Source organism: Lates calcarifer, linkage group LG5, assembly GCF_001640805.2.
Source record: "Lates calcarifer isolate ASB-BC8 linkage group LG5, TLL_Latcal_v3, whole genome shotgun sequence".
Taxonomy (NCBI): Eukaryota; Metazoa; Chordata; class Actinopteri; family Centropomidae; genus Lates; species Lates calcarifer.
In genome coordinates this window covers 20,076,729-20,098,167 of record NC_066837.1, presented here as the reverse complement: position 1 = coordinate 20,098,167, position 21,439 = coordinate 20,076,729, and the positions used below count along the sequence as shown (strand labels likewise).

Here is a 21,439-nt window from a genome sequence, read left to right as displayed (position 1 = left end):
TTTCCCTTCCTGCAAAACAATGATAACACATCTTAAACTCAGGGCCACATACATAAATGTATCCATGTACATAGATTGATCCAGTTAAATGTTATTCTGAACAACTAGTTTACCCCATCCATCATATAAAACTGCACTTGACTAAGCGTATGTCATGGGATAGAGGTGTGTATTCAGATCCTTTACTGCTCTGTATCTCACTATAATTTTTGGACTACAAATTGTCACTGCTATGTAGAATTACAAAACCAGAATGAAGACACCACATTGGGAAAATTAGTATTTACCCATTCACTTAAAAAAATACAATTTGGGAACAGTTTCACTTTTAGTCTCATTCACATCTTAAATTTATGAAAATACACAATTAATGGTACTTGTCCGGTTTCATTTGCTTTATCTTCCAAATAAGCCTTGACTAAATATCAACATGAATGTTAGTATTTAAGACATTTACACTTTTTAAGGTCTTGGGTTTAGACAAATTAAAATGTGTTCAGAGCTTTTAAGGATCTCTAGATACCCAGTAGTACTTATTAATATTAGTCATTGATGAGCAGTGTAATATTGATGTGAGATGGGAATATCATGTATTCACACAAGTCTACTTCATCCGCAGCAGGATCCTGTTTTACAGATAACATTCTTAACAGTCTACTTGGAGTAAGCATGTGATCATAAATGCATTCATTCAACTTCAAAGAGCATCATACATAACTAGTACATCCCAAAAACACAGAAAGGAAGGGCAACAGGAGGGGAAATGATAAGTAACACTCGATATACACATTGCGCTTACTTTGTTAGAATTCTGCAACAGTATATCCCCTGAGTCATTGGCACACTGTCAAAGCCTCATGAGAGCTGTGGTTTTGAAATGCTATCAAAATAGTTGTTTTATCTTCGTCAAAACTGCAAGGTGCTGAAATCTTAGATAACCATTTAGCTTACAATGCACAAAGAAAACCCCAGGAACGCATTTCAGCTTGTCCGAGAAACAGATGAAAGAAACCCCTGTGGAGAAAACCCATCAAGTTGTAGAAGTGAGTGGAATAGAGGTTAGCTTGGGAAAGAGGGGAGGATTTAGGCTCTCTATGGGGAGCCTCTTCAAATGAAGGTCAATGTACTAAAATAACAAATGACACATTTTAGGCAAAAAAAACCCTACTTACATTAGAAAAGGTTTAGATTCAAGTACATTTTGCAATGACTGAATTACTGACACATACCCTGTTTTTCCTTATTCATCACCATTACAAATAACCAAAAAGAAAAGTAATAGCAATGCCTTATGTAGTTTATGATGTCATGTCAAGGCCTTTTTTTCAGCTTCAGAAAAACAGTGTAAAACGCTGAGCTCTGTAAAGTTATGTAAAGCACAAATTTAAGTTGTGCGCTTTACCACACTATTTCTGATAAGTTGGCCAGCTTTCTGTAATAAAAATAGCTTTGTGCCGGTTTATGATCAGTTGTGCAGCATTTTACTGATTCCATACAAGTGAACGCTTGAAAAATCGCTGGATCAGACTAACATGGTGAGATTAAATTCCTTTCAAACAGCCATGCAGGGTTTTAGGATAGTGGGGACTCTTACAGAGCAAAGAAGCAGCTATTGCACCATGTCAAATCGATGCTGAGGAGAATTACAGTGGAGAGAGCATAGCAATGCAACAGTAGCTCTGACTGTGGACTTGGTCAGAGTTTGGTGAGGTTTCTGGGTATTGTAGTAGATGTCATGGAAAAACTTCTCTGATATCAGTGCCTTGTTTAAATAATAAGGTGAGCTGATAAGAGATCAGATGTACTCACTGACAGAATACAAATGTCCATAGACAATATTTTAATGTATACATAATTTTTATTTTATTAGCATATTTGTTTATTGTGTCAAAGCTATTTTTCTTCATTTCTTTTTATTATTGAGATGTATAATATTAATAAAAACAACAACTGTGTTTGTGGTTATCTTAGGGCAATCTCCTGGTTAAAGCCTCAAACAAACATTGGGGATTGTATCAATTCAGGCTTCAATTGGAATAACTCTCCCACAGAATGTATTGCTCGATGACAACAAATTAGTCTTGCTTCCCTGGTTCCCAGCTTTCTTTTCATGTTCACAAATATTGATGAAACTGTCCATGAAGATAGGAATTCTGTTCAGAGTGCTGCAGTGAATTATCATTAATTGTTAGGTGCAACAAAGCAACAAAGCCTTTCAAATTGGAAATGTACTCAAGGCACGAGAGAGAGCAGAGACAGTGAGGGAGAGAAATTGGGAGGATGCGGAAAAGAGGAGATGGAAGAGAAGGAAAAGAAATACAGATGGGAAAAAAACCTCAAAGAGGAAACAGATGAAAATTGGAGCAAAATAGACTGAAACATGCCTATAGCATGTTGAGTTTGACTCATAGCTGACACTAGGCAGTGGTCAGCTATGAGAACAGAGGTGTGTGCAGGGCTGAACAAACCAGCTACACTTAAAAAAAGGGGGAGACCAGATACCAATACTAACCCCACATATTGGCCTCTATGTAATCCACTGACACATATATACTTACAAATTGGAGCAGAGCAAAATTATAAGAGTGTGTCAGATCGATACATTAAACCAGCCAGAGGTTTTCAGTGTTGTTGTTAGATCTATAGTCATTATGCTGAATATACAGTGGAGTAATGAGCTTATTCAATAACCTATAAGACAACCTGAGGACCTGGGGAATCACAAACACACTCCCTGGAATACACACACACAAATATCTTTACTTACAATATACAGACACACACATAAACATTTGTATATAAACACAGTATACACCTTCATATATAGAAACACATACTATTGTAAAACATACACAGACAGAGGGAGAATGGCATACATACAGAATTAATGAACAAAGTCACACTCACTACATATCCAGCAATGTCTCTCTAATCCCCCCACCCCCACCCCAAATCTATCCCCCTCTTGCTCACACTCACTGTCTCCCAATTCCAAAAACATGAAGTTGATAATGTTAAAATTAATCAGTTGGTTTTATTCCACCTCACTGCTCCACTGTCCAACATTCTGATTGAACATGACAGCTCTCCCTCTTTCTCTGCATCTCACACATTCCCGCCTTTTTGTTTCATTTTCAATCCAGTATGCATCATTAGAGTGAACGGTACAGGAACAATATTGCCAAAGCCTAGAATACAATGGGAATTCATCAACAAACAGAGGAAAATAAGTAAATCTCCCCATTCATTCATTTATCTCTCATTGTTTAGCTCTCTCTCTCTTCCCTGAATCTGTTTGTTGAGACTATTCTATGTCCTACTTCTTTCTATCCCTCTCTCTATCTGTCTCTCTCTTTCAATGTGAAATTAGTTTTGGGAACCAGATCAGAGGTTGTAATGCGCCTTATAAAAGGCATGACTTCTTCTTGAATTAAAAGCACACTCTGGTAATCATGTTAAATGGGAGATTCAAGGCATTTATGATTGAGCAAGAATTGTTAATAAAGCTTTTGATTATTCATAATGAGAAGTTACAAACTGACTTCAAATTGACTTTTGAACCTTTGTTTCAGTTACCTCGACTTTCTGTCCTCAAAGGATCAAAATTAATTAGTTACACTGTAATTTTTTCAATCTGCAGATGTGGTACTTGTACCTGTATACAGTCGAGGTAAGAGGCCAACTGACCAAGACACTGTGTGCATTGCTGCAAAATACCTGGCTAAGACACAGATGCTCATATTGTGTTCCAGTCAACAGACTTATTTTTATCTTGCTAAGCCCACTAGAGACTGTTTAAGCTTCCCTGTAAACTACAGCAGCAGCCTGGCAAGCTAATGGTCAGTCTACATTTGTGCCAGTATCAGGGTATTTGTTGTGCTGTTGTGAACTGTCACACCTCATCTCATTGTGTATTGAAGTCGTGTTTAGTTATTTTCTGCAGGATGTTCATCTATTGTGGTGTGAATATTTCTGAAAAATCGCTCTTTGAGAATATATACATTGTGCTGAATGTATTTCAATAGTTCAACATTAATACTGTCAATCACCAAATTTAAAAATGGTCCCAAACTAAAGGATCAACAATTGTAAAATTATTTGGTGCTCCCATTCTGTACAGTCAAAGATTCACAATTAGAATTACAGTTCTTTAGAATTACAGATCTTTATCAGTATTACAACAGGTACTTTGTGGCCTGTAGTTCCTTGCCTGAGACATTTAGCCTTTCCAGCACAACCATCACTCACGACCCTCCATTAACTATTGGGCAGCCTTTAATTTAGAAATGTTCACAGAGGCACAGAAAGCACTTAGGCTTTTAGACACTGGCAGGTCTTAACAATCCTGGACCATACTTATTAAATTAGCACATGATGTTGTTGTACCTCCACATACATATCTTTTTTTTCTCTTTTTTAAAAAATTTATCTTTAGTCTCAAACATGACATTTCTTTTATTTGGAAGTCTATTTTTGTCGCAGTGTTGCTAAAAGCTGGTGACCCAACACTACTGAATTACCATAGGCCCATTTCAAAACTGTCATCCCTGTCTAACATCTCAAAGCCCTTGCGTGTGAGCATTTTAATTTACTATTGATCTTTTATCTGATTATCAATTTCTATCATTTAGACATATGACATCATTGAGCAGCTTTTGACTTATGATACAGTAGCCATGCATTTATGAAACATATACCTCAGTATTAGTTTGTCACACATATGTTGCTGATTTGAAAATGAGTTGTCAGGCAGAGTACAGTGTGTACAAGCTGACAACATCACCAGTTTTCTGTCACAGTATTAAGTTTCTGCATTTTTTTTAACTGTCTGGGTCAAAAGGTGCCTGATGCAAATGTTTTTGTTTTTATGCAGACAAAATCTAACTCTCAGCTTGCAGCTTTTAAATTAAGCTTAACATAATAAAATAGGGGGGAAAAGTATTAGTGGGGTGTGTTACACCAGATGAGAAGATGAAATACACTCTTCTTCTATCCCCTGCCTTTTCTCCTTTGCCATTTCAGTTTGGCTCCATTAGCAGGGAATGTATCTTTCTGGCAATAAAGCAAAATCAACAAATAAAAATAATCAACATAATAGCAGGCAAATCAGTTAGTTTGGCAACAATGACAACAACTAATCAACAAACAAACTATCCTCTGGTTGGCTTTGTTTGTGTGCCAACTGAAATGGACTTCATTAGTATAAAATCTACAAGTGTTTCTTTGCCAAAGAAAAATCAACAAATCTCAGCACAATGATAACGACTGTAGACACAATAGTTTCATCATCATACAATTAACTGTACTCTCCTGTCTGCTTCCTTTCTTTTTCCTTCTTTTCTTTATATACAAACACACTCTCACATATGCACAGTGAGGTTGCAGCTACAGTATGATCCCTGACCTACATATAGTATATACAAATACCTACAGAGTCCTGTTATGGAAACTGCAGATGTCCATAGAAAGAAACAAATTGACTGGAATAAATTGCATGTGGCCTAAATTATAGACCATGTTCCATTCTTCTCCATGGGTGGCAGTTATTTCCTCTTTCCTCCTATTTCATTCTACTTTACTAACCCACATCTCTGTGCCTATATTGAAAGGCACCTGAGGGAGGCTTTCAGAATCAATAAGCCCTCAAATACAAAAGACCTCAGGGTTAAGTTCGAACACACTAATACTTCTTATTTTAAGAGCAAAAGAGGGAGTAAGAGCAGTGGAAGGAAAATAGACAGACTATACAAGAAACCAGAGATGAGGACTCTTCCAGATAGATCACATGTAAAAACACACTTTTTCAAAACTTCATTAGCAGTGATTTGGAATGATGAAGTGTCTTGTGAACAGGAACACTCATGATTAACAGGTTGCTGGGTAGCAACAATGTTGCTTTCACTAATGGAAAAGACTATGTTATTGGTCCAAACCTAGTAGCCATTCATGAAAGAATGGTACACACTTCAAACCAGAAAAAAACTGAAATAAAACAGCATTTGTTTGTGGCACTTAGAGCACTTAAAACTTACATTTGAAAAGCTCAGTGGCAACGTATCTTTCAAAAAAACGATGTCCAAAAAACTTACGGTTGAGAAACAATACTATAAATTTCAAAAAGACTTGAAAAGGAATTGACCTGTGCTGCAAACGGGTTAATGGTAAGTGAAATACCATACCATGCCTGCTATAAATTAAGCACAGCTAAATCACATCCAGACAGTGTCCAGACAAGAGACATCTTAATGTCAGCTATAAAAAGTGGCCAGTGTGTGTGGGTTTTGTAGCCTAAGTGCAAGGTCAACAGTCTGTATGAACGTCCTCTTTGATATAGTAATAGTAGAGATAATGATGGATTCCCCCATCATGGTGAGGTTAACTGGCAAACTGCCCCATTAGGTGAAAGCATATCATATGCAAGGTTATACACACAGAACACCAGCACCGATCATATACAAAGTACCGACATGTTTATCACCATGACTTCTAGGTGTCCACACACACGCAGATACACACGTCACATGCACACACACCGATAGACCCATGTGTCCCTGTGGTGATGGATAGGCTGCGAAAGTATTTTGCAGGCACTTCTAATATTCAGGACTGCTGTAATTTTTCACACAACCTTTTATGTCAGCCAACAGACCCAGAGAGAGAGAGAGAGAGAGAGAGAGAGAGAGAGAGAGAGAGAGAGAGAGAGAGAGAGAGAGGGAGGAGAGAGAGAGCAGTGTCACCTTTGCCTAGGGAAAACAGCTGAGAAAATGGCTGAGGGGATGCTCAAATTAGCAAACTTAGAAAATGCTTTGGTTGTCCTTTGCATGATAGGAGGTTCCTGACTGAGAAAATGACTTTGTGTACCTTTTTTAAAATAACTTTTCCTTAAGTCAGTGTGTTTAACTTGGCCCTTGAAACTGTTTTCATGGTGAATTATTAGAGGATGACATTCAGCATAATTACATTTACATAATTAATTACACAACTTGGAATGTCTCCATATGGCCTGACAAACAAGCCACAACCTGCTCACATCAGATACATGGTGGTTTCATCATTATAGAATGATACTGGTATTGTGATACATACTAGATGGTTAAGTCACTAGAATTTGCTCATTCTGGAAATTTCAGCCTCATACTACAAGTCCCTAAAATCCATTTTAGATACAACCACCTTATTGAAATTATTGACAGCTTCACAGGAGGCAGTTTGCTCAGAGAGTCAAGCTACCTTAACAGCTCCCCAGGGCTGTATGCCAACAGCCACTGCATGTATAGCATCTTTATCTTTCTCCCCCCTCTCTACCTCTCTCCCTCTTCCACTACACTTCTTATCTTTTCTTTACTTTCTTCCTAAAATTGCACAACTTCCCAGATCTTCTGGTGCTCTGGCATGGCACTAAAACTGCCAGAGCTGGATTAAGTGCTGGATTTTAACTTGGTTAAACCATGTTTAAAAGCAGGCATGGTATGCTGTGGCATGTTATGTAGCCAAAGTCATTTCCTGTGGCAAAAATTGAGGGTGGGTTTAAAAATGAGGGGATAAAAGATTTCTGAGCTCAAATTAAGACAGAGTAATGCTGTAATACTGTAAATTCTCAAATGGTGTCCAGGTAGAGAATCAGGCCTTTATTATTGAAGACACGCCTTTATTTCTAATTCCCCCTGTTAAAAAAAATAAATAACAGGAATTGTTGATCTGCTCCCATATGCTGCATTAATTTGTTGTTGCTGCCATTTAATGAAAACTCAGCACTCTGCCCATCTACAGCAACTTTACACTGAGATAATAAGTGTTTCAAATTCATTTAAAAAGTCAGGGAAACTAACTGGTACTGATAAAAAAGAGTACTGATGGATGTAATACTGTGGAACTGCACATATATTATATCCAGTCTATGTGCACATACATACAAACCCTTATTTTGACAAGTATATATTCAAAGTATAAGATATTTGATATATGTATGTTATATTGATTATATCTGCAGTGAATTACAATTAAATGAGGCCAAAAACCAGGAAGGAAGAGGACAATATCAATGGTAGTAAGAAGAAATAAACAAGAACACAATTGCTGAGCTGAAACTCTAATAAACAAGTTGTGTTTAAATATGTCAAACAACAGTGCAGAGACTGGCTCTGATCACAGGTCTGCTTCTTAAACATCAGATCAAATAGTAGACGTATCAGCAAGACGACTGGCAAGTACTGAAGATAGAAGCTGCCCCACTGAGTGAGAACAAGGCGAGACTATCAACTAATTTCCTGCTTGAAGTAGTATAGATGCATATTATAGCTTCAAATTAAGCTAGAGTATTCTGTAAAGACACCTGTCTCATCTGTACTTGATTACACTCAAATGATTGTCAGTGACATTATTCAACTGTGACCTAGAGTTCCTGTTATTGCAGGTTTTTAGTCCCTCAGCCAACACTCTTTTTTCTTCAATTAAATCAAAATTAATATTATATGGGTTATAATGTTTGATTTCAATTTCTATTTCTATACATGAACAAATCCAAACACTAAAATTCCAATAAATTCTAACTATATTTGTCAGATTGTATTATATTAGTGGGTAAATTAAAATGATCTATTTTAATCTTTCCCCTGTGTTGATGTGTTGATGGTATTCCTGCCAGTTTCACAACAACTAATCACTGAACTAAGATATAAACCGTGTGCTCTCATTAGAGTTGATATACTGTGCTTTAAGGTGTGAATTGAAGAGGAAGTCTATTTTTGAGTTTATATTTATAGTTTGTCAGTGTATGGAGTCAGATTTTCAGTTCTTAGTTCCCTGAGTTGTTTAAAATTTTTGACAGTATTATTTCTTGTTGTCTGTCCTCCTGGGTGTACGTGTCTCCACATTTATACCAATTACAATTAGGATATAAAAACTGTCTGAGATTGCATTCAATCAATAAAATGAATAAAATCACTGTGCAGAATTCATTTCCTTTTCTGAGAGATGTATGGGGCTAAAGTTATAGCTTGTAATTACTGCAATCACCCCATTTCTCTTCTAACACTGTGAGAAAGAGAAGGGTGAGACACAGAGTACATTTGGTGCCTCCAGCTGAGCATATAAGAGAAGGAGTGGTAGAGTGTGTTTGGGGGCAAAGGTTGGGGATGGACTGAAGATGTAGTTGAAACTGACCACTGACAAAGGTACTTGTCAAAGTATCATCACGTAAAAGCCAGCAATGAGGGTTTTTGATAAAAACATGTGACTAAATTACAGTATATGTGTATTGATATGTTAAACCTTTGATGAAAACCTATTGTCTCATTTAGGATCTAAAATCTGTCTTCTGTGTATAGCTAACAGTGACAAACAAGATTTTCTCAGTGACGTCTCCATTTGTAAGTGAGGTTTTAGTGAAAATGATGTAGCTACAGGGGAGAGACCACATGATGTGTCAGCTTTCCCAGGAGGATGGATACTAACCTTTCTAAAGTATCAGGTGGTGCTTTGTGTTTGACCGCGGCTATACATGAACAGAAATCCCTCAGCGTCCACAAACGAAGCAATCACTTGTCTCCAGTGTGCGAGCCAGCACCTGCGTCCAGAATCACCTCTGACTGATAAATGACATCAGAGAGTTTCCTGCTGCTTCACCCCCTCCACACAAACTACTCACCCACTCAAATCAAAGACAAAATCACAAAGGAACAAGTTGACAAGTGCAGTTAACATCACCTTGCTTTCAACAACAGCTGTGTCCCACTTCACCTCTGCAGCCTGCAAGACAGTCGGAGTCACAAATGACAGCAAAGGTCTAATGCCTCTTCACACTTGTGTTTGTCGGCTTGTTTCACCGCTGTCACCCCACTTCCTTGTGACGTAAAAAATAAAATAAATCTAAAATATCAGGTCAATGGGGAGGGCATGGGAGTAATCCTGTAAGACCCACCGGTTAGATGAGGGCTTTCAAACAATTAATTTTTTTTATGTTCAATGACTTGGAAGATGTTGGGAGGAAATGTTCAAGCACTTAAAACGTTTTGTGGAAAGCCACATATGTATTGTCAAATGATAAGTGTAACATCTATGTAACATGTTCTTAACATATTTTAAGAAATTTATTATAAACTCATTTAACTTGAATTCATGTGTAATTCAGATGTCTAAAAAAATTTCATCTAATGCTTGCAGTTATTGTTTTCCTAAAAGTAAAAGATTTTCCTGTAGTATGTTGCTGACTTTATGTTTTGCAGAGATAGTGAAAGATTCTGAACATCATCCACCTATATCTTGCTGTGAGTGAATATAAGACTGACATGACCAGTCTTAGGAAATAGTGACAGGTTTTCTGTCAGTAACTCTCCATCTTCTCGCCTCAGTGCTTCCTCCTTAGCCCCTATGAGGTCCAAACATCTTCTAAGACACAATCAGAAACAGGCTGAAACACTGATGTCAGAAGGAGAAACAAAACAGTTGTCTGTTGGATCAAACTTACACCTCAGTTCTATCAATTGAAACTGCAGCAGCTGTGGATAATTAAGACCTAAAGCTACACCTAAACAATGTAAACAACCACTGAAATAGCTACAGATTAAGAGTAAAGTTGTAAGTACAGTAGCAAACTTTCAATATGAGACAATCACATTTAAGAGCTGGTGGTGGACACTCACAATACCAGTTAACATCCGGGTAATGAACACTGAGGTGGTGAAATCTTACCTGGATGCTTATCGGAATAATAGACTGTCTGTCAATACAAATGTATTATCTAAGAAAGGACAGAGCAGATTTCATCTGCTGAGGTCTGCTGTCTTCTATGTAGTGCAGGACTATGGGTTAAAGAAGGCCAGTTCTGTTAAAGGATGCCCCCTTGACCCATTGGAGGTAGTGAGAGAAAGGAGACTGATGGCTGAGCTATCATCCCTGATAGAGAACATGTCCCACCCAATGCAGGATACTCTGACAGCACTGGACAGATCCTTCAGTGACAGGCTGCTTCACCCAGAGTGAAGGAAAGATACTGGATGTCCTTCCCTCCTGCTGCTGTCAAGCTTAACAATCAACACTGTTCCCAATACACTACTCACACCAAAATTGACAAATCTACTTGTGCACCATCAATGTATACTATACTGTGCAATATCAATATTCTGAGTGTGTTTACTCATTTATTTGACTTATGTTGTGCCCATTTAGCTTATCAATAGAGTTGATATCAATAGAGTTTATGTTTTAAGTTCGAATGGCACGGGCTGAGTGATGCCAAAACAGAAGAAGATCACTTTATGTTTCTTTGTATTAACAATGATAACCTAATATTTTTAGTCACTTCCTCAGTGTATTGACACCTGACTGACCAGTGTATCACTTGGTTTCATTCATAGTGCATGGAGGTTAAGCTGTAGCTGGTAGCTCAAGCCTGAACTCAGGCTTTTACATTGTGGACAGTGCCACAGATTTCTTGGTTTCCCTACTCCCTACTACTGCTAATTTTCAGACAGTTTAATTGTCATTGCCACTGAAGAAAAAAAGCAATGGAAAAAGTGTTGGAGAAGTATACACAACTCCTCTACAGTTTCCGGGGGAGACATTATGAAAGCAACACACAAATTCCAACAGCCCTTCAGCCCACACATTCATGTTCTGCATTAGCTAAACAGTCTGAACAGGGACTATTTAAAAGGTGACAAGTGAGAGTGCTAATATTGACTTGCTGATATACAGTGCGGCTGCAGTCATTTATTTGCCTTCCTAACACAAGGATCACATTTAATCCATAATGCATCTGTGCTTCTAAAAATTGCGTTCAGCCCAAGAATTTCTGCAGCGCCAGCATATTAATAATCAAGTCACATAAGACACTTTCATGGTGTTACAATATCAAATCTGATTCAGGTCAAACATTTTCACTGTGAAAATGTCATTCTAATAACAAGGCAACGTGATGTGTTGCAGGTTCTGAATGCACTATCACGGCAAAACGTTAAATGCATGCTTCTCCTACATTACAACAATGCATCAACAACAAAACAAATGTAACTGCAATTAATTAAAAAAAAATTTTTTTGTTTCTTTGAGGAGTAATACAACTAATAACTGTTATCCAGTGCTCGCAGCAAGACATCTCTGACTTTTATTCAATAATTTCAACCACTGAAATAGCTACAGGAACAGCTCTCTGGCTCTGCTTACCATTAAGTATTTTCAAACAGAGCAGAGTGAGCAAAGGTCTTTCTTTCTCACTATCTTTCCTCCTCTTTCGCTCCTCCGTCTTTAAATGAAACAACTGGATACTGCACTCCTCTTAGTTTTAGTAAAGAATGCAAGCTTCAGTGATGGGGCCAGTTAGAGGCGATGCCTACTCTTCCTGAATCTGTTGCCATGACCTCAGTCCCTCTCCACCATCACCTGTGGAGACTAAGAATATTTTCAGCAGAGTTTACCCAAGAGACGATGCCTGAGGGCCAACATAGGGATTCCTAGTTAAACTCCCAAAATGAACATGACCACAGACCAGCAGGACTTGTGGTTTGAGCTTGTCAACCTACAGTTTAAGGCCTGTCTGCAGGCGAACGAAACCTCAGTTAAGTGCTTCAAAAACTCTCTCTTGAACAGGTGAGGCAAGCCACTACTAGCAGGTCAAACTCTCTGGTGTTACAATAGTGTACATCATACATCATACCAAATATGCAAATGCCACTTGTGTTGTCCATTCATGTCGAAGGTCTTGCCCAGCCTGACCCTAACACTCAAATTTAAAATCAGTTTTTACACACACAACAGTGGGCAATGTTAGGTACCCACTACAGCCTTAGTCATACACATAAACAAAACCTTATACATCTAAATCTTATGATAAATTGGCTTTGTGTTGATGTGAAAAGAACATGAAACAACAGAGTTAAGTCACAATTGACAAAGTCCTAAGCACCTGTTGGCTTGACATCACTGCTGGTGCACATGAAGTGCGGTGCTCAATGTCATGTATTATATTAGGAAAACTGGAACCTCATCCATCAATTACTTGGAGCTGCAAAGACACCCCTACTCAAAGCAAACAACGTGTCATATCCAGTCAAGTCTCTCACCAAATCACTACTATAAAGGCAGAACAGGGGGAAAAACACTTTGTAATTTGCCTTTGTTGCTTTCCTTTTCAGTCTCAATATGGTGAAAAGCATTGTTAACACCACTAAGCAGATAAAAACGTCTCAAAATATTATGTTATGTTATGTTTAAGATTATTTCACATATTTCAACCACATGTTCATTGTTTGTATTACAATAACAAGTGCTACATTACTTCTGTCATGGTGCCCGACTTAGCCACAGTGTCTGTCTGTATTGCTCATGCACAGCATGGAAAAATAAACCAGGTGACCCAACATCCATGCCATCCCTGCTACCAGATATGTGACTGGTTTAATGAGTTGAGGGTGACAGATCATCACTGCTGGATCCTGTGGCCACCAGCTCCCCTGTCTGCCAATCACTTCCTTCCTAAGAGCACCCACACAGAGAGTATGTCGTTTTCCGCTTTTGGGATTGTTTCTGAGTGACAAGCATAACAAAAATACATCTGCTTTCATCTGCAGGTTCTACATTGATCCATTGCTGGCAAAAAGGCAGGAAATAAAGGAACAAAGTTAACTATTTTAGTATCTGGGATGCTTCAGATTTTTTGAGTGACATACTGAGTAACAAGTGACAAAACATGTCTGGCTTCATCCATCATCCATTCATTTCTGTCCTTCATTTCTGCCCACTGTTTGGAACTGCCAAAACCTGTATTTCGTTTTTTCTATCTGTCTGTCTGACAAGTTCCTTTGGCTGTGTGAGGCTATATACATAAGTATAGTAAGACAAAAAAGAAGAGACTGAGAAATCAGGAAAATGTGTTATATTGTACAACCTATTGTAAACAAATATTCAATATTAACAACATGTAGTGGAAATACATACCCAGTATGTTCCATACATGCTAAGTAACATTAGTTCTTGCTACCACCCTCAGCGTAATGCACGGTAACAAAAATAATATGTGACAGGGGTTTTTTTGAATGACAAGCGAATGCTTATGTGGTTTAAATCCCATGCCAACGACTTGGTCACTTGTCTGCCTGGAACTGATATGACCTGAATAGCAAACAGAGTGGAAAATATCATGACTGGCTACACAGCTGACAGACAAGTTAGGGTAGATGTTAGTGTGTGCCTGTCCATGTCAATATCAGGATGAATAATTTGTCTGAGCATGTGTCCTTCATCCTGTGTTATAGACAGATGAGAACCCAGCTAAACCGACAACATTCTGTGAATGTCTGCCCCAGGTCCCAGATACAGATGTGGGCAAGATGGCTGAAAAAGATGCTACAACAGCTAATGTTTCTGACTTATATACACAGCAGTTTATATAAAAGAGTCCCTTCATTAGGTAGCGTGACCCTTGACCCAAACCACAGAAATCATGGAGTCTTTATAGTTACTGAGTAAGTTGTTGTTCCACCACCAGTTACCACTTCAGTGCTTCTTGCCATAGATTTTCTAACTCTCTGAAACTCTACTGGTGGAATGAACATAATTCTAACAGAAAGTTGATTTGATGTTGTGATGGTGGAGAGCACTGACAAAATGTCCCATATGTGTTCAGTTGGGTTGAGATCTGGTGACTGTGTATCATTTTCATACTCAAACCATGCGGTGACACCATATTCCTTTTAGGGCTGCACTGGCATTCTTTATGTTTCTCAACTCATTTATCCAGCATTGTCTTTTAATTTGCTGTCTAGTTTTTTGAAACATGAATAGAATGTAATTCATAGTCCTTATTAGGCAGAGTAGGATCAATAAAAAGAGATGTGTTCCATTACAACATCGCCTCTTTGATCTTCACATATAAAAGTGATCACTGGTTGCATTGATTAGATCTGATACATGAAAGACTCAACAGACAGAGGAGAAGGAGTCAAAGCTTGACCTGGTGTAGTTTGTTCACCGTCTGTTTGTGAAACATAAAATAGATTTAAGCAATGAAATGAATCATTTGAGAGTCTGTTGTAACATCAGATTAGATCCTCTGGGCACTATCTCGTATTTGTGTCACACTGTGGTCAGGATGTCACTTTTGAATGGGCAATCAGGTGGCAGCAAAAACAAATTATCTACAATGACCTCTTAAGCCAGTTAAGCCACTGGAACAAGATAAACAGAGTTGCTAGATGTGCAATAAAAACAGTTAGTAATAAGAGGTAGACAAGTGATTGAATTGGAATTTCTCTACCAATGTAGTGAGGTAGTGTGTGTGTGTGTGTGTGTGTGTGTGTGTGTGTGTACGTGTACGTGTGTATTTGTATAAAAAACCTTGGCTGTAGAGCACTGAGTGACATCGGGTGAAGAGGTTATCAGATGTCTATCTCAATGTCTATCCATCAGCACAAGTGTATGTGGAAGTGCTATGTGTAGAGAGGGAAAGTGCGTGTGTGTGTGTGTGTGTGTGTGTACCTGTCTGTGGTCTCCAGTCCAGTCTGTCAGTGCAGTGTGTACATGGCAGCATGTAGACAGATGGGGAAATTGTGTGTGGGGGTGTGTGTGCGGTGAACGTCTGTGTGTGAGCAAGGCTTTTGCGGTGCACAGCGCTGACATGCCCGCATGTGTGAAAATTTCCTATATGACTTGTATCATCTTTGTAAGTGAGACTAAGTGAGTGTGTGTATTTTGTGGCTGTGTGTATACGCCTCCAGCCTACAACCCAAGAGTCTTGTTTGTATGCTGTCAGTCACTGCAGACAGCCATTGGCTAAACAATGCGAGGTAGAGGAATTGAGAAGAGATGGAGAAAGAAGTGGTAGGAAGGAAGAAGAGATGAAAGAAAGCAGGGAGATATACACATGGGAGAAGGGAGGAAGGAAAAGAGTGAAACAAAGGAAGTTGGAGACAGATAAAGAGAGCTGAAGGGAAAGAGAGATGGAGAGAAAGAGCAACGATAGCAGAGAAAGCAAGAGTAGACATTGAAAAAGAGAGTGAGAGACACGTAGTAGGGGGAAGGTTCTCAAGGTTGACTATTGAAGACGCATTCACACACGTGCATATATGTATGTGTGTGTATATATATATATATATATATATATATATATATATATATATATAGGGTGAGTGGGTGTCACTTAGTCTGTGGGTAAGAAGAGGTGAACTTGACTTGCATGATTATAATTTCAGAGGCTAGAAACTACAGCAATTTTAGGACACACAGTGATTCCAGTGCATTTAGGTCCTTTTCTGACATCAACTGGCACATGGAGGTGTAGAAAGCCTGCCTGGTACATCCACTTTACAAGGGTGATGGTCCAATCAGTCAATCAAACATCACATGTATAGTACCTTTTGTGCAGGTTGGTGCAATTCAAAGTGTTTTACAGATGACTGACATGCTGATAATTAGACAATTCAAATGGAAACTGTGAAATAATTTGACACTTAAGCACACAAGAAATAAAAATGGTGAAAAAATAATAAAACCAAGATAAATAATTAAAAAATGACTACATTATGTAAAACCAGATAAAAAAGATAAAAGACAATTGATGAGAGGGAATAGAACATTAAAATAAATGATTAAATAAAATAATGAATAATAATGAATATAAGACATTCTAATCAAAAACCAGGCTAAAAGATACTGTTTTCAGCTGCTCTCAGGTCCTCAGGCAGACTTGTTCTAGCAGCTTGAAGCATAAAAACTAAAAGCTGCCTCACCAAAAGCTTTTGTCCTGCACTTTGGAATAACTAAAAGACTTGTGCCAAAGGACCTGAGGGGCCGTCCTGGTTCATACATTGTAAGCATGTCAGACAAGTAGGCTGGTGCAAGACCATTAAGTGGTTTAAAGACAAGTAAGCAGCAGAATTCTGACTCAGCTGTAACTAATTTATAACTTTTTTTGGGTGGACCAGATATGAGAGCATTACAGTAGTCTAGCCGGCTGAAAATAAAAGTCTGCATTAGTCTCACTGTGTTGCTAAGAGAGAAAAATGGCCACTCTTTAACTATATTTATGAGAGGATTAAAAGCAGATTTGTTGACATACCTCACGTGAGCCCTAATGTTTAATTCTGACTCAAAAATGACACCAAGGTGTGGTCAGTTTTTCTCTCTGTGCTTCAGAATGTAGGACTAGTATTTCAGTTTTATCCTGGTTAGTGAGAGAGCGAGAGAGAAAGGAAATCAAGGTATTAATAACATTTTAAAAATCCACTTATGTCCATTGAGTAGGTAAACATGTTCAAGTATTTCTGACCAAGACGCTGAGCCCCTATCACCTCCAGGGCTGCTGTATAACAGGCCCTGACAAAAATGAATTTTAATATGGGATAAATAGACCATAGCACTGTGATAACATTTAACTGTAATTTGCAACTGTACTAACTGTGGCTAGTTAACACTTTCTCCAGTTTTCTTATAATTACTACTAAACTGCATTGGCCTTGCTTCCAAGAAATTAGCTGGAAAATACATGATCAGTAAAATAAATAAATAAAAGCTCATAAATTGTTTTTTCTCCTTGATTCACAAAAAAAAACCAACAAAAAAAAAAAACATCACTGGCTAAGCCATTGCTGCTAAAGTAACCCATAGCAACACACATTCATGTGTGTTTGCGAGTAGAGATTTCATGTCATCTCCCCAGCAATATGACATATACCATGGTCATTCTGTTCTTTGCCCCTGAACAAGTTGCTGACCTTAGACTTGAAGTTGGTCCCCGAGGCAGGTTAATAGATGACTAATGTCTCATTCTACCAAAATAGCAGGCTAAGATAATAGGTTTATTTCCACCAAAATCCTTAAAAAATCTCCTGCATCATCACAACAACAACACTTCTCATCTCCTATTCACAAATTGTCCACCCCCCCCCCTCCCCATTAGGCATAGATGACAATAAAACGAATACTGTAGTACAAGTAAATCTATTGGAACATACAGTCTTGTGGACATTTAAAAGAGTTTCCTCTGACAAATGGAAAACAATTGGAGGATGGTATTAAATTTCTAGCTGTATCTATTTTTTCCCTCAGTGTGACTGTAAAACAAAACAGCAGCGGCATGTAATTTTGCTCTTGGAGGCGGTGGGTGGTGTAATCCAACCCAGAGTCAGTCAGTTCCAGTAGCAATTTACCAACAAAACAACAAAAAAGACCTTTGCAGCAATAATGTGAAAGTTGTTCATAGAGGAGGCAAGAGATGTCACATTATCTCTCGCTATATCACTCTACTTTACACACATACACACACACACACACACACACACACACACACACACACACAGATACACAAGTGTACATGCATTTGCAGACTGAGTGATGGCTGTTATCAGCCTGACAATAACATGTTCAATTAACCTGCAGTAATTCCTCTAGACTGCTGCAACTGGCTTAAGGGTGGTTGACTTTTATTATAAACAGACAATCTGTGTACGTTTGTGTGAGGAAGTAGATTCATGGTGTTCTGTGACTCAGCAATAAAAAAATACAAAAAGAGCTATGAATAAAATGAATAATGTTTTTACCTCATGAAAAGGAATGTCACCTCTAAAAGCATCATGATAAAAACAACTCATTAAGCAGAACACCAGTAGTATTTGTCAGCCATAACAATGGGCTGGCAATGAGCACTGAGACATGCAAGTTTTCAGTGGAACATATGACATAGGTCAGTAGAGAGAATCAAACTCTTAGCAGAACTTTATTTGGTATATGATGTAATGCAGTTCTGTGTAATTCCTCAGACCTCTAGCTATATCTGACATTTGTTTAGTGTTTGAAATAGGTCTAATATTTTAGTCACTTCACTGCTATGTTGTGCTTCATTAACTAAAAAATTCCCTCAACTCCAATTGCCTGACAATTCAAAGACATAGCTTTGACATATTCTTGTACCTTCCAGATTAGTCTGATGATTACAAACACTGTCAAAAGCTAATAAAAATACTGAATTGATCCAACGCTGGTTGAAAATGTGTGCTGTGTAAAAATGTGCAGCTTTGCAGGCTTAGCAGAATGTGCTGCCAGACTGAGCAGGATGGCATTTTTTTCCGATTCTGCTGCTGTGACCTCCCTAAAAGGCACATAATACAGATTGATGACACCAAAGTTTATAAAGCGGTTCAGGACTTCTGCAGCATAACATCCCTCTTTTTCCACTTTTCCTGTCACTCTTCACTGGCTACTGAAGAATGGCTGTGAAAATAAAATGATACAAAGAAGATTCATATTCAAACCCTACATAAAGAACTATGCGACCAATGGAGATATCTGGTTTCTTCTCCTCTGGGCCAAAAGGGGTTTTTTCTTTCTTCTTCCATGGGAATTCCTGCCCTTTGTATTTAAATTAGAATCTTTTTATTGTTTTCGGTGGGGATTCTCTCTAGGGTACTGATGGTATTCAACTGTGACTCTATCTGCATAGGCAAACAACAGGTGTCTGAAATAAATACCAAGCCGAAAGTGTCAGTGATGCAGGTGTTCAGAACACCAGCCAACGCCAAGGGACACAGAATGTGCCAGTGTGCTGTATTAGCACACCTGGAAAGAAGGAAACTATACCAAATACGGAACCACTGTTACTTTGTTGATCTTTTACTAAACTGTAAGAATTAAAGTATAGAATAAGATATTAAAATCCTGCTATTTAATGGAATTATTATGTGGAATTCAATTTAGACACACAACCACTGACATGGTCTGATCCATCTGATTTTAAAGTATGTAAAAGCTAGATTCCTAATTTGACCCACTTAGTATAAATAGCTCCTTTATACTATAAGAACAGCAGGCAGAAGTTTAACACTTATGGTTGTTATATATGATTTACTTGATAAACATACTAGTAACTGTATGTGTGTAGATACTGTATTCCAGGTAGTTCAAAGTTGGATCCCTCACTCAGGAACTCTATGAGTAAGAGAAACATGTAAACAGGTCTCTCTTTTATTTATTTATCTATTTTTGTCCAACCTCACAAACTTTATGTCAGTCCCTGTCTTTTTTATCCAGAACCTCTATCATCTCCTCCTTCTCTATCTGACATAAAAGAAAATAAATACAATGCGAGCAGGTGTCAAGAGGGATCCTCCTTCCTCTCTCTCTTTCTCTGAAATGGTAAGAAATTGGATGGCAAGTTGCTCCCTGTTGGGTGTCAGAGGGGAGTCTTTTTATCATCTATATCTGTCAAATGAAAATGCCTGGTCTCCAAGGTCCTTTCCAAATGGCGGATATGCTGTTTGCCCCATACTGTATTGTTTTGCAGCAAAGTCAAACTGGCAGAAGCCATCTTAGAAGCAGGGGCAGCTTGAAAACTTCACTCACCAGAAACTACCATGTGTGAGAATCCTGTTTCTCTGGGACTGAGTAATGGGACATCAACTGCTGCTCTAGCTTTATAGTGCTACTGCAACAGACAGGATTGACCTGGTCTGACCACAAAGGCAGGATAAGGACAGGTGCCACTTGAGGACAAGGTTATTAAGCTGTGCACTTCAGGATTAAAGAGGACTACTTTTTGCCTGATTTCCAGACAGGATGAAAAAGACTAGCCCTGTTTCCATTACGTGACCATGAAGGGCTCATTTATTTCCAATACAGGACCATACTATAATAGATTGGTCTCCAATAACAGATCAAAAATAAAGACTACTCATTAGGCTGGTTTATATTTCCCATTTCCATTTCAAAGAAGGCCATTTGGCCTCATTATCCTGATTTTTCCAGTATTGTTTCTACACTGCTTTCAAAATCTGTTGTACTACTTGTAAAGGTTAGAGCAAATTTCCCTTTGAAATTTACCATCCAGCCTCAGTGACCATGTGAAACTAAGATAAATTACAACAGAAGAAGAATGGAAGATGAATGCGTTCTAGTGTGTTCGATGGATTATGCCCCTGCTGTCCAATGTGAAGTCGATGAAGACACTGAGTGGAGGTACTGAAGAAATGAAGAAAATCCCCAACAGACAGCGACATGCAATAACTGCCATTATACTCCTCTAGACAAAGACAAAGAGAGGGATTCCCCTGTTGATGACACATGCAGCTCCCCTATAAACAGAAGTCATTTTTCAACTTAACCTTCCACATCCAGTATCACTTGGACACAACAGATCTATAAACACACATATACCTTGTCTTATACAACAGGTACCTCTATCTAAGCCATCTGATTAGTGACAGATATGTTCCAATAACTAATAATTCATGGTTTGCTGTGTTTGTTGGTTGCTATCCCAACCAGCAATTAATCATGTTTTTTCTTTTTTATGATTTGGCACTACAGACACAAGATACAGTATGTTTTATGCAACTATCAAACCAATATTCTCATTTGTATTGTTGGAATATGATTCAACTATGATTCAGAAGCCATGAAGAGCAAAAATAGTGTCATTCTGACTCATTACTTGATAGTAATTCATCTGTTATGT

At 38.2% G+C, this 21,439-nt stretch overlaps 1 protein-coding gene across 1 annotated transcript in view; it reads right to left on the bottom strand.

Moving 5' to 3' along the window:
- The window catches only part of LOC108875774 (zeta-sarcoglycan-like), a 303,691-nt gene that overhangs the window by 102,122 nt on the left and 180,130 nt on the right, over window positions 1–21,439 (bottom strand).